Genomic DNA, 12,187 nt, shown 5'->3' on the forward strand with positions numbered 1-12,187 from the left:
GACCCCACGCTGTCTGTTTTCATGAAATGTATACAATATGTGTATAGAACTCGGAATGCAGTAACCTGTACTGCAGCAGTGTCATTTTACACAGTTTAAAACCCATTTTTCCTATGAAACTTTGAAATCTATTTGCTCAAAAACTATAAGGTCTTTTCACAATTTTTTTTTAACAATGTTCCTACTCATCTGCTTAAAATACATGCCAAATTTGGTGATAATAGCATGTACAGGGGCTTTACAATTAACCACAGAAATTGGCACTATTGACTTCAATAGAAATGCACTCGGAACACGAAAATTAGGAACACGAAATTCGGTTTTCGCATGCGGTACACGAAATTTCGACGAAATCATTCAGCTGTTCTGATCAGCCCTAATAGGCCATATTTACCAAACATAACATTCTTTGTATGTAGGTTAAAGACCGAGCGGAATATTAATTAAGTAGGTGTGTATCATGACATCACAAGGGGTCTGAGCCAATTGTAGGTTTGGAGGGAGGGCTCAGATGATGTCACATTTAACTCTTCGGTGACCGGTATTAAAAGGGGGTCACAAGCTGAGGAGAGACACTTTTGCTTCTTTCTCCTGGCTTTCTCCAACCCTTGACTTCTATGCAATGATGTTGTGTCATATTCTATAACTGTATGGTTGTATATATTAGATAAGCCTCAGGGCGAGGTGGTTAGATGTAACGTAGTATAGACATAAGAGGAACCTGGCTGCCAGGACTGGAGCCAAGAGCTGTAACGCAAAGACTTACTACGGAGTAATCTGCTTGGCTAAAGATGTAACGAACTGTATCTGTATATCTGTTTACTGAATAAACTCCTCAACTCTGAAGACGCTTAAGAAGGTCTATCTCCTATACTGTTTGCTGTGATGAGAGTCGTGTTTGCAGTTCTTACTAATGAGTTGCTGGTGCCGGAATAAAGGTGTTTTGTGAAACATATAGTTTCTTACAGTACTATACCCCTCCTACACTGCCTGTACATCACTGAACCCCTACTACACTGCCTGTGCCTTACTGCACCCCTCACATTGCCTGTGCCTCACTATCCAACCCTCCCACTGCCTGTGCTTCACTGCACAACCCTCCTGCACCCCTCCCACACTGCTTGTGCCTCGCTGCACCTTACCCGCACTGCCTGTACATCACTGCATAACCCTTCCACGCTACCTGAGCCTCACTGCACGATCCTCCCACTGCCTATGCTTCACTGCAACCCTTCTACTGTCTGTGCCTCACTGCACCCTCCCCAGCCCCTTCTCGCTGTACTATTCCTCTCCTACACTGCATGTGCCTCACTGCACCCCAGCCACACTGCCTGTACATGTGCATGCAGTGTGGGAGGGGTGCAGTGATGCACATGCAGTGTGCGAGGGGTGCAGTGATGCACATGCAGTGGGAGAGTTGTGCAGTGATGCACATGCCATGTAGGAGGGTTGCAATGCAGTGATCACTGCACGTGCCTCACTGCACCCCTCCCCCTTTGCCTGTGCATCACAGTGCTCTGCTCCTTTCAGTGCACCCAGCATTGTTCTCCTCCGGTGCTCTGCCCCTCTTACTGCCCCCAACACTGCTCTCCTCATTCATAGCTCTGTCACTCTCACTGCATCCAGCACTGCTCTCCTCCTCATCCAGTGCTCTGTCCCTCTCACTGCACCCAGCGCTGCTCTCCTCCTCATCCAGTGCTCTGCCCCTCTGACTACTGTGCTGTCAGTGAACAGTAGTTATGTTCCTATCTAGCATTCCTCTTTTTGCTCTGAAGCCAATGTCACTGGTGCTGAATTACTACTGTCTGTCCTGTTGAGAGTTTCTGCATTGAGATGCAAAGCTTTGCCTCAGCTACTGTACTCTGGTATTCACTGCTCTTTCCTCCTCCGGTGCTGTACTCAGCTGCTGTCCAGATCACTGGTGCTGAACTGCCACTGGCTCACTGTGCTGCTGTGTCTAGAGGCCTGCGCGGGTCCACTTTTTCATACCTTTTTAGATTCCCGTTTTTCACGCAACAAGCTCCAGTATCTGGTGCACTGGAAGGGGTACGGGCCAGAGGAGAGGTCATGGGTTCCCCTTCGAGATCTTCATGCTGAGGAGAAAAGGAGGAGATTTCATGAGTTGTATCCTGGGAAACCTGGTGAGGCATGCCCGGAGGTCATGCCTGAAAGGGGGGGTACTGTAATGAGGCAACAGCAGGCTGAGCGCGGCGGATTGTCCGCGTCCACATCAGCAGCGCGACCGCCCGCATGGTCGCATGCGGAACGCGGAGAAACGTCCACGTCCGCAGCGGTAGCACGATCCACCGCTCAGTCGCAGACCTCTTGGCGTACTCCACGTCGAGGCTGCACTCCTGGAACACCTTCACAGGCCTCACGGCATGCTGCTCGCCGAGGCACTTCTCATGACAGTCTGGATCCCGTAGGGGCCGCGCGCGTGTGCAGTAGAGCCTTTTATACTCTTAGAAGAAGAGTCAGCTGACCAGCTGACCAGCTGGTCAGTTGACCTCAGCAAGCTCCTTGAGCTGTGCTGCAAGGTCCTTGAGCCATGTTGTGATTGGTTGAATGGCTGGGCGGGCTGTTTGAGTCCAGCACAGTATAAAAGCAGGCATTCTGTCAGTTGCAAGTTGTCTGCAGTCAGCTAATACTTGTGTGTTAGCCAGGGGCGCCTTTACCTACTGACCACCCAGGCAGCGGCTTGGAGCGGCTTTGATGGGGAAGGCGCAATAAATTACTGTCAGTCCAAGGGGAAATAAAAATTCCTGTCCTGAAAGACCGTTGTAAGGGACTGAAGAGAAAAAGATTTCCTTCTGTTTTAAGAAGGCAAATTACACCAAGCTTTGCTTTTTTAGTAGGAGGGCATTTGGTTCCTTTTATCCCCCTATACATTCCTAGTAGCTTGGATCACCCTGAGCTGCTTGGTTACTCTGCTCTTTTCACAAATAGCCTTCTGCTAAGTCACTAAAGAATCATTCAGAGTTCAGAATTATAGATACTCCCTAAGAAGGTGTCTCTGGCTTATAGCTGTTCTCTGCCTCTCCACAGAGGAGACAGCGACAGCGCCCTACCCCCAAATGTTACTGAGTCTGCAGAGGGAGTGAGACAAACAAACAGTAAACTCTGCAGACAGCTGTGTGCTCTGCTAGAATGTCTGCATGTCTAGATGTCAGGAGGATCGCCATGACTAGCTATGGATCATCTGATCCTCTCCCCTACACAGCCTGCACTTCTCCCTGAATTCAACAGGACAGTGTTTGAAGTGTGTAATGGACACAGTGGGGGTTGCAGGTTTTGTCTTTCATTGTGCGTGAGTGAATAGGAGGGCAGCATCTAAAGCTCAAACAATGATAATGGACATGTAAGCAATGTGTGTAATTACATCCATCACTACTTATAATTGAAGATGGCATAATAATGTATTTCCATTAATGCTGTCTGTTTGCCCTCTCTCTAATGCTATGTACCACCTCACGATTTTTCCAACGATTTTCCCGATGTTCATCAATTTTGTTTTTGAGCGACAAGTAGTCATTTACACGATGTCGTGACATTGCTTAGCGTTGTGTGGTGAAAAGTGACCGTCACTGAGGATCAAGTAAAGTACTGAGGTCGCTTGACTTCTCGTTTGCGCCCGTCCTGTAATGTCACGTGACATCTCACATACCCGCTGGCAGGAAGATGAATCGCTGGACGCTTGTCATGAGAGACACCTAGCTGGATCCATCTTCCTGTGTTGTTGCAGTCACTGTGGTGAGTGTGGAGCTTAACTTTGCTTGCCCTCACCCTCTGCTCATGCTCCCTCTCCCACTGTCTCTCTGACCAAACAACTGCTACTTGGGGAACAATGTGCACAACTATGTACACTAGTATGAGCACTCTTCAGGGGAGCCAGTAGCATTTGGAACTATTATTGTGTATTTATGTAGCACTGACATCTTCAGCACTTTACAGAGTACATAGTCATGTCACTGAATGCTCACTGGAGCTTACAATTTCATCCCTACCATAGTCAAACTGTAATGTCCGACCATATTATTATCATGTATTTATATAGCACTGACATCTTCTGCAGTACTTTATATAGCACTGACATCTTCTGCAGTACTTTACAGAGTACATAGCCATGTCACTGACTGTCCTCAGAGGAGCTCACAATCTAATCCTACCATAGTCATAGTCTAATGTCCTACCATATTATTATTATGTATTTATATAGCACTGACATCTTCTGTAGCACTTTACAGAGTACATAGTCATGTCACTGACTGTCCCCAGAGGAGCTCACAATCTAATCCTACCATAGTCATAGTCTAATGTCCTACCATATTATTATTATGTATTTATATAGCACTGACATCTTCTGCAGCACTGTAGAGAGTACATAGTGATGTCACGGACTGTCCTCAGAGGAGCTCACAATCTAACCCTACCATAGTCATAGTCTAATGTCCTACCATATTATTATTATTTATTTATATAGCACTGACATCTCCTGAAGCACTTTACAGAGTACATAGTCATGTCACTGACTGTCCTCAGAGGAGCTCACAGTCTAATCCCTACCACAGTTATAGTCTAATATTTTCAATATAGGATTGTTTTGGGGTAAACCAGTTGACTTATTAGTATGTTTTTTAGGATGCAGGAAATGTCTGAAGTGTCTGAAGACAGAAACTCCATGCAGATTTTGCCCTGGCCAATGTTCAAGCCTAGGACTCAGCACTAAAATGCAGTAGTGGTACCCACTGAGCCTCTATTCTACTCATAGATATCTGCTCATCCATGTCATCAATTCTGACCCTCTACTACCCTTCCTCCCTCCATTCTACTTCTCTTCTCTTGTATCACTTACACTACAAACACACTGTGCTTATCTCCAGAATGGATTATGAATCAAACTGTTAGGCCCAGTGCACACCAAAACCGCTAGCAGATCCTCAAAACGCTAGCGGTTTTGGAGCAGATTTCAGAGCGATTCTAGGCATGTTTAGAGACATTTTCTAAACATGCCGAGCGTTTTTGTGAAGCAGATTACAAATATTGTTACAGTAAAAGCTGTTACTGAACAGCTTCTGTAACAAATACGCCTGGAAAACTGCTCTGATCTAGCGGTTTTCAGAGCAGTTTGCATTTTTCCTATACTTTACATTGAGGCAGAATCGCTTCTGCAAACCGCAAATGTGCAGCAGGAGGCACGTTTGCGGTTTGCTAAAAACCTCAAACCGCTGGTGTGCACCATCCCATGGAAATACATTAGCCAAGCGTTTTCACAGACAAATGCGGTTGGCGGATCGCTGCTAAAACCGGTGGGGGGGTATGTGTGTAATTTGTTAATACAGTAATGAACTAAGGGGTGGAGAGATATATATTTTCCTCCAGTAATGCTTACTATAGATCCCTAGCTCATTATAACAGAGTTCTATAAGTACTTGACAGCTACCTATATAGCCATTTATTTATTTTATCAAATGTAAATTATTAAAAGTTACGTTTTATTAGTCCTTATTCTGAGGTAACAATTGTTTAGTGATATATTATAAACAGGTTTTGTGAGTGTTGTTTTCCCTATACCCCTGAAGTGTAGCTTTTGTTCCTTCCCCAACCAAGATATATGAACTGCATTAGCAGTCCTGGGCTGCCATGCTAATGTAAAAATATGACTGGTACTGTATTCCTATTCCTATCACTGGAATCTCTGTGCCCCCAGAATGGTCCCCATGACTACAACATTTGGGAAAACTTCCTGTCAGTAGAATCTGCCCATCAGTGATCTGCCTAAAGGTGCGTATACACCTTTGATGGATGTTGCCTGTTGGTGATGAGGATCTGATCCCTTTGGACGACATTGCTGGCTCGGGCTGCACTCATGCGTGTCATGCAGTGGGCAGGGGAGCGGCACAAACAATGGTATCAGCGTTGCTGGGGGTGAGTAGATCCGCACGGCAGATTGCTCATTTGTCGGGGGTCGCCAGCTGCTGTACACGCGCCTGATTTTCGGCTCAGACGGTCGTTATTGGCCGCCTCAGCCAACTTAAAGTGTATCAAAAGAAGTAACCATTTCCACTTACCTGAAGCCACCCTGTGCCAGCGGCGTTACCAAACGATCCTCTGGTCCCCCGCCGCCGCTCCGTTTCACTGTCTTCAGTCCACTGCGCCTGTGCGGCCCTGGCCGTGCGCGGTTGTTTGCGCTCCCGTCCTGCACAGGCGCAGTAGAGATTTTCTCGTACTGCGCCTGCGCAGGGCGCTCCCGGCGATGGGTACACAAATAAGGAGGCGTGCGGCCAGGGCCACACAGGTGCAGTGGGTGGCAACTAAAGACAGCTAAATGGAGCAGCGGAGGGGGACCGGAGGATCGTTTGGTAACGCCGCGGGCACAGGGTGGCTTAAGGGGGCTGGCAGAAGCCCCAGGTAAGTGAAACTGTACTTTCCTTTAGAGTGTAACAGTAGTGAAAATAGCATAATGAATAAAATTGTTTATTTTCTAATATTTCAATTTATAGATTATTTACGACACTCAGTGTTTGCCTATTGTAACACTGATTTACATTCTGAAATGTATCACTGGTGACATCTTTAGTTCTGCCAGGTGATCTGTACTGAATGTTCATTACTGATAGTTCTATGTACAGAGAGAGGTCCTGCTTGCTTGGCAGTTGGAAAAAGCTGTAATTTCCCACAATGCAACAAGGTTCACAGACAGCAGACTGTCTGGGCCATGGCATGACATTACATCACACTGTAGGAGGGGTTTCACCACACACAGCAACATGCCAGTCATTTGCTCATGTACACACCTTTATAAGTTATGCTGATGACTGTAACTATGTAACCCTGCCCTCCCAGTGATGTTTAGCCTATACAGTGATCAGGGGCGTATCTGGCTAATATAGCACCCATGCCAAACACTGAAATTGCGACCACCCCCCACCCCCACCCCTTTTTTTGTGGTGCCCAAATTTATGCACCTACCTAATTTTCTTTAAACAATTATTACGCACTTTCTGTAAATCCAGTAAACTTCATTTCACTTCTCAAAAATCAGTGTGTTATATGATATATTTAAAGTGAATGTTTACCGTTAAAAAAAAAAAAAAAGTCAGATACTCACCTAAGGAGAGGGAAGGCTCGGTCCTAATGAGCCTTCCCGCTCCTCTCCCGGTGCCCGTTCCCGCGCAGGATCCCCCGTGGCAGTATTCGACCAGTTCGGTCAAATACTGCCACTTCCGCATGCCGAAGGGAGCTTTCGGAAGCCTTCGGGAGCACTCGGGCTCCCGAAGACGGGCCACTCCATACTACGCATGCGCGAGCGCCCTCTATGATGCACTCGCGCGTGCGTAGTACGGAGCGGCCCGTCTTCGGAAGCCCGAGTGCTCCCGAAGACCTCCGAAGTCCCTGCGGCGGGGGATGCGAAAGGGGGAGCCAGCGCAGCACAGAGGGCACCGGGAGAGGAGCGGGAAGGCTCATTAGGACCGAGCCTTCCCTCTCCTTAGGTGAGTATCTGACTTTTTTATTTTTAAAACGGTATCCACTGGCTTTAACTGACATTTTGTATCATAACAACCAATGATTTATACAGGAAAATCATGATTAACAAGGTTGCCCAAACTTTCGCATCCCACTGTAGAAGCCCCAGGTGAGTAAAAGTGATTTTTTTTTTTTAATTGAAGGCTTAAGTATTCCTTTAGGGATGTAAAAAAATAACCCATTTTATTCCTTATAAGTGTACCTGAGATGAATAAAAAAAAATTTCATACATACCTGGGGCTTCCTCCAGCCCCCTTCAGCCTGATCGCTCCCACTCTGTCCTCTTCTGCCTCCTGGATCCTCTGTTAGCTACCGCTAGCCATAGCTGAGGACCCAGGAGGCAGAAGAGCAGGCATGGGTTCAAATTCGGCTTCGGGTGATCCGGATAGTTACAATCCGGATTTCACCCAGTAATGCTGGGCGGGGGGTGGGGGTCAAGCTTACCTCTCTGACGTCTTCTTCGCTCGTCTCTCGGCGCCTCTCACGATGCGGTCCAATCTGCCATCACGTGATTACAAACACTTCCTCCTTCCGGGCTGAAGGAGGACGTGATTGTAGTAACGTGACGCCGCATGGACCGCATCGTGGGAGGCTTGACCCCCCACCCAGCCCGCATAGCATTACTGGGTGAAATCCAGATAGTAACTATCCGGATCACCCGAAGCCGAATTTTAGCCCATGCCTGCAGAAGAGGACGGCGTGGGGTCTATCAGGCCGAAGTGGGCTGGAGGAAGCCCCAGGTATGGTTTTTTTTGTATTATTCATCTCAAGTTTTAAGTTAAAGTGTACCAGAGCTCAAGACAATAAAAAGATTTATACATACCTGGGGCTTCCTACAACCCCATCCGCTCGGATTGCTCCCACGCCGCTGTCCTCCGATGTCTGCAGCTCCGATACCGGGTCCCTGCACTTCCGTCAGTTGGAGCCAGTCTACGCAGGAGAAGTGCACTCTTTGCGTATCTCTTCAGTAGCTACTGGAAAGATACGTGGAGGCCGCACTTCCCCTACGTTAGACTGGCTCCGACTGACGGAAGTGCGGGGACCCGGTATTGGAGCTGCAGAAGACTGAGGACGGAGGCCTGGGAGCGAACCGATGGGGCTTGAGGAAGCCCCAGGTATGTATAAATATTTTTCTTGTCCTGAGCTCTGGTTTCCTTTAAGGCCCTTTTCCACTATGAAATGCGATTGCGATCGCAATCGCGTTTCAATTTCCACCATGCAATTGCAATTGAGCTACTATACTCATTATAGTACAGCTCAATCGCATACAAAATGCGGCAGGACGACGATTGCGCTTTGACCAAAATCGCATCGCAATCGGATCGCACTAATGGAAATTGTTGCTGCAGTTTCCATTAGTTTAATGTACCTTGCGATTTGCGATCAGAATCAAATTACAAATCGCAGGGTAGTGGAAAAAGGGTCAGTTCCCACAGGAGCCACGCCCAGGAGTAATCAGCCAATAAATGAGTACACTTCAGACGTGTGTGTTTTTCGATGTGTAAAGATGTGAGCTGTTAGCAGCGGGAAGGTGTTGGGAGTTTGTGGCAGGATGATTGATGACTGCAGGAAGATTATGCGGCGATACAATGTGTTCTGATGATAGCCTCAACGTCGCGGCGCAGTGATTGCGATCGGCTGAATCTCGTATTCCGCGTTGCCCGGCTTTGAGAGGCTATTTGGCCTGTAGGATTGGACGTGCGTTCGTTCAGACTGGAGGGAGGATCAGTAGTTCTGACAGATGCTGCGGCGAAGCGTAATGCTTATTTTGGTTCAGCTCATCTGTTCTGGCGTGCGCTACGCCGCTGTGTCTCTCCGGGTCAAGGATAGAATGTCAACCTGCGAGCTGTGTTTTATGGGCCCTCCCTCTTCACCTCTGTATATCTCCCTCCCTTCTCTTTGTTCATTCTTCCTATACTCTCCCTGCCTATAAAGGCCTGATTTAATAAACTCTAAAAGTACACCTTAATTGGGAGGGATATGGAGGCTGCCATATTTATTTCCTTTTAAACAATACCAGTTGCCTGGCGTCCTGCTCATGCATCAGTAGTGTCTGACTCACACGCTTGAAACAAGCATGAAACTATTCCAGTCAGGCTTCAGTCAGAGCATCTGTTCTGCTGCATGCTTGTTCAGGGTCTATGGCTAAAAGTATTAAGGGCAGAGGATCAGCAGGACAGCTGGGCAATGTGCATTGTTTAATAGGAAATAAATGTCAACCTCCATATCCAGGGCCGGATTTAGGCCAAGGCCTCCTAGGCCATGGCCTAGGGCATCACAGGAGCTAGGGCACCAAAGCAGCAGGGCTAAACTGGTGCAGCATTTGCAAGATTGCAAATGCTGCAATGCAGGGAGATAAGGCGAGTGCCTGACCGCGGTACTCTGCTGCTAGCTATCTGTGCAGCAGCCACCTTGTCCTCTGTGCACATTTGCATTGTGGCCAGTGGCTATGGACTGGGGCAGCATTGGAGACAGAAAGGAAGAGGAAGCGTCTGTACTTGAGACGAGCTGATGGCTGCTGTGGTGTGAAGGTGAGCTGGCTACCTATACTGAAAAGGGGGTGGAAAAGGAGGGATTAAAGGAGTCATCTGGCTACCTACACTGGATGGAAAGGGGGAGGGGTCATCTGGCTACCTATACTAGCAGGAAGGGGGAGGGGTCATCTGGCTACCTATAATGGAGGGAAGGGGGAGGGGTCACCTCGCTACATATACTGAAGGGGGGCGGCTGGTCACAGTGGCCTTGGGCGGTAAAGAGTACAAATCCGGCCATGTCCATATCCCTCTCACTTCAGGTTCCCTTTAAGGTGCCCAATCGCCTCCGATCGCTACGGGCAGCAGCTATGACAGATGTCCAAGAAACATTAGGTTAACACAATAGTAGGTGACACAAGGGGTTAATTAGTTAGGTAGAGGTTAACACTTCACCAGGTGGGGGAACACTTTTTTTAAACTGCTGATTTTTTTTTTTTCTTAATTTTCATGAAAAATTGCTGCTATTGGCTGTCAGCAATCATTCACAGCACAGACGATCTGATTGGCTCTGTAAACCAGAGGCGTATCTAGAGGGGTGCAGGCATGGCTCGTGCCATGGGTGCCACAGCACCAAGGGCCCCATGCCTGCCCCTGTGCCTCCTGTCGTCACTTAGACGTCAAATTAGATTACAGAAAAGGACACCGAGAGCCCAATATAGTGTAATAAGTACCGGTAAAGGGAATTCTGAAAGTAAGTAGAAATATACTCACAAACCGGGGGTTACCTCCCAGGTAACCACTGTAAAGGCAGGTGGGGAGATTAGACATGTCGCCACTCAGGATTAAGAAGCCGCTCTCTGCTGATCAAAGGAGAAAGGGGGGTATGTCACCCCTCCACCCATGGTGGATTTGATTGTGTTATAAACCAAACAGAGGTGCCAAAAGTAAAAATTGCCAAGGAGGCAGTGGTGGACCCACCTTCCAGGAGCAGACACAAGAACCGTCAACCTCAAAACAGAAGCGAATCCATTGACATACTCCAAAACAAAGTTGCAACGCGTTTTGCAGGCCTAACCCCGCCCGACCAGGCAACAAACAAGGAGTATACAGCAGTTAACGGTCAGGATTCCGTCCAGCGCCTCTGTCTCAGATCAGATTAATTCTGTTATCTGTCTGGGGAACATGGCTACTTAATTTTTCTATGCAGGGTGCACTGGGCTTAGTGTTAGAAAGAGGACAGAGAGGAAATAAGAAGATATATTTTCCAAACAGTAACTTCAGCAATATCCCTAGCCAAAAAACACAAGCAACTATAACACATGTTCACAAGAAAGCATGCTGTTTTTAGTGGGGAAGGGGGCTCTGACCGGGCGGGGGGCGCAATTTCAGTTTTTGCCATCGGCTCTATTTTGGCCAGATACGCCGCTGCTGTCCAATCAGAGCAACACAGGTACTTATGGGAGCATGCAATCACGTGCACAGCAGATTTCAATGTTGGATGATATGTCCAGGAACCTACAGCAGCACTCAACTGGTATGTCGAGAAACGTTATGTGGTTACAGTATATACATTTAAAAAAAAAATTCAGACAAGCAGAGGACTGAATACACAAAAGACCAGATTAACATTTGTCGCTTCTGTGCAGAGGCAAATCCCTAAAGAGGATTTAGAGCCACTTCCTATATAGACAATCAAAGACACATGAAACCCACGGGACTTCCTAGGGGTGAACTAGCGGTTATACACAGCATTTACGAGAGTCTGAAGCAGGCTCAGTGTGGGTGTATATTAAAAACCTAAAACCAACAAAATAAACAATATATCTCAAAAGTTTTATTGTATTTAGAAAGATTCCTATGACACAAAGTTTCTGCATTGCATACAAACAATCCAATTTCACATTATTCCTTTTTTTCATTGGTTAGCAGGGTTTGCAGTGCTGACTTCCTGTGCGAATATCAGATACTGCTTTGGTTGGACAGAACAGGAGTCTATGGGCAGGCCCATTTCTAGGGCCGTGCGGGGCGTGCCGCCGCCAGGGGCGCTGTTGGGAGGGGGGCGCTGTAATGGAGGAGGGAGCCGGAGCCGCGGGGAGGGCAGCCCGACCTCTCCCCCCCCCCTCTCCTGGCAGGAAGCGCTGTTTACAACTCACCTCGCTGGCTCCAAGCGCTGCTCTCTCGCTGCCTGT

At 47.6% G+C, this 12,187-nt stretch overlaps 1 protein-coding gene across 1 annotated transcript in view; it reads right to left on the bottom strand.

Annotated features, from left to right (window-relative positions):
* Nucleotides 1-2,042: 2,042 nt before the first annotated feature.
* Nucleotides 2,043-12,187, bottom strand: part of LOC137541584 (sterile alpha motif domain-containing protein 10-like) — a 597,983-nt gene continuing 587,838 nt past the window's right edge. Inside the window, exon 5 of the mRNA XM_068262964.1 lies at nt 2,043-2,093. The gene's annotated coding sequence lies outside the window, so the exon portion shown is untranslated. The remainder of the gene's footprint in view (nt 2,094-12,187) is intronic.

The sequence above is a fragment of the Hyperolius riggenbachi genome, chromosome 12 (genome assembly GCF_040937935.1).
Source record: "Hyperolius riggenbachi isolate aHypRig1 chromosome 12, aHypRig1.pri, whole genome shotgun sequence".
NCBI classification, from domain to species: domain Eukaryota; kingdom Metazoa; phylum Chordata; class Amphibia; order Anura; family Hyperoliidae; genus Hyperolius; species Hyperolius riggenbachi.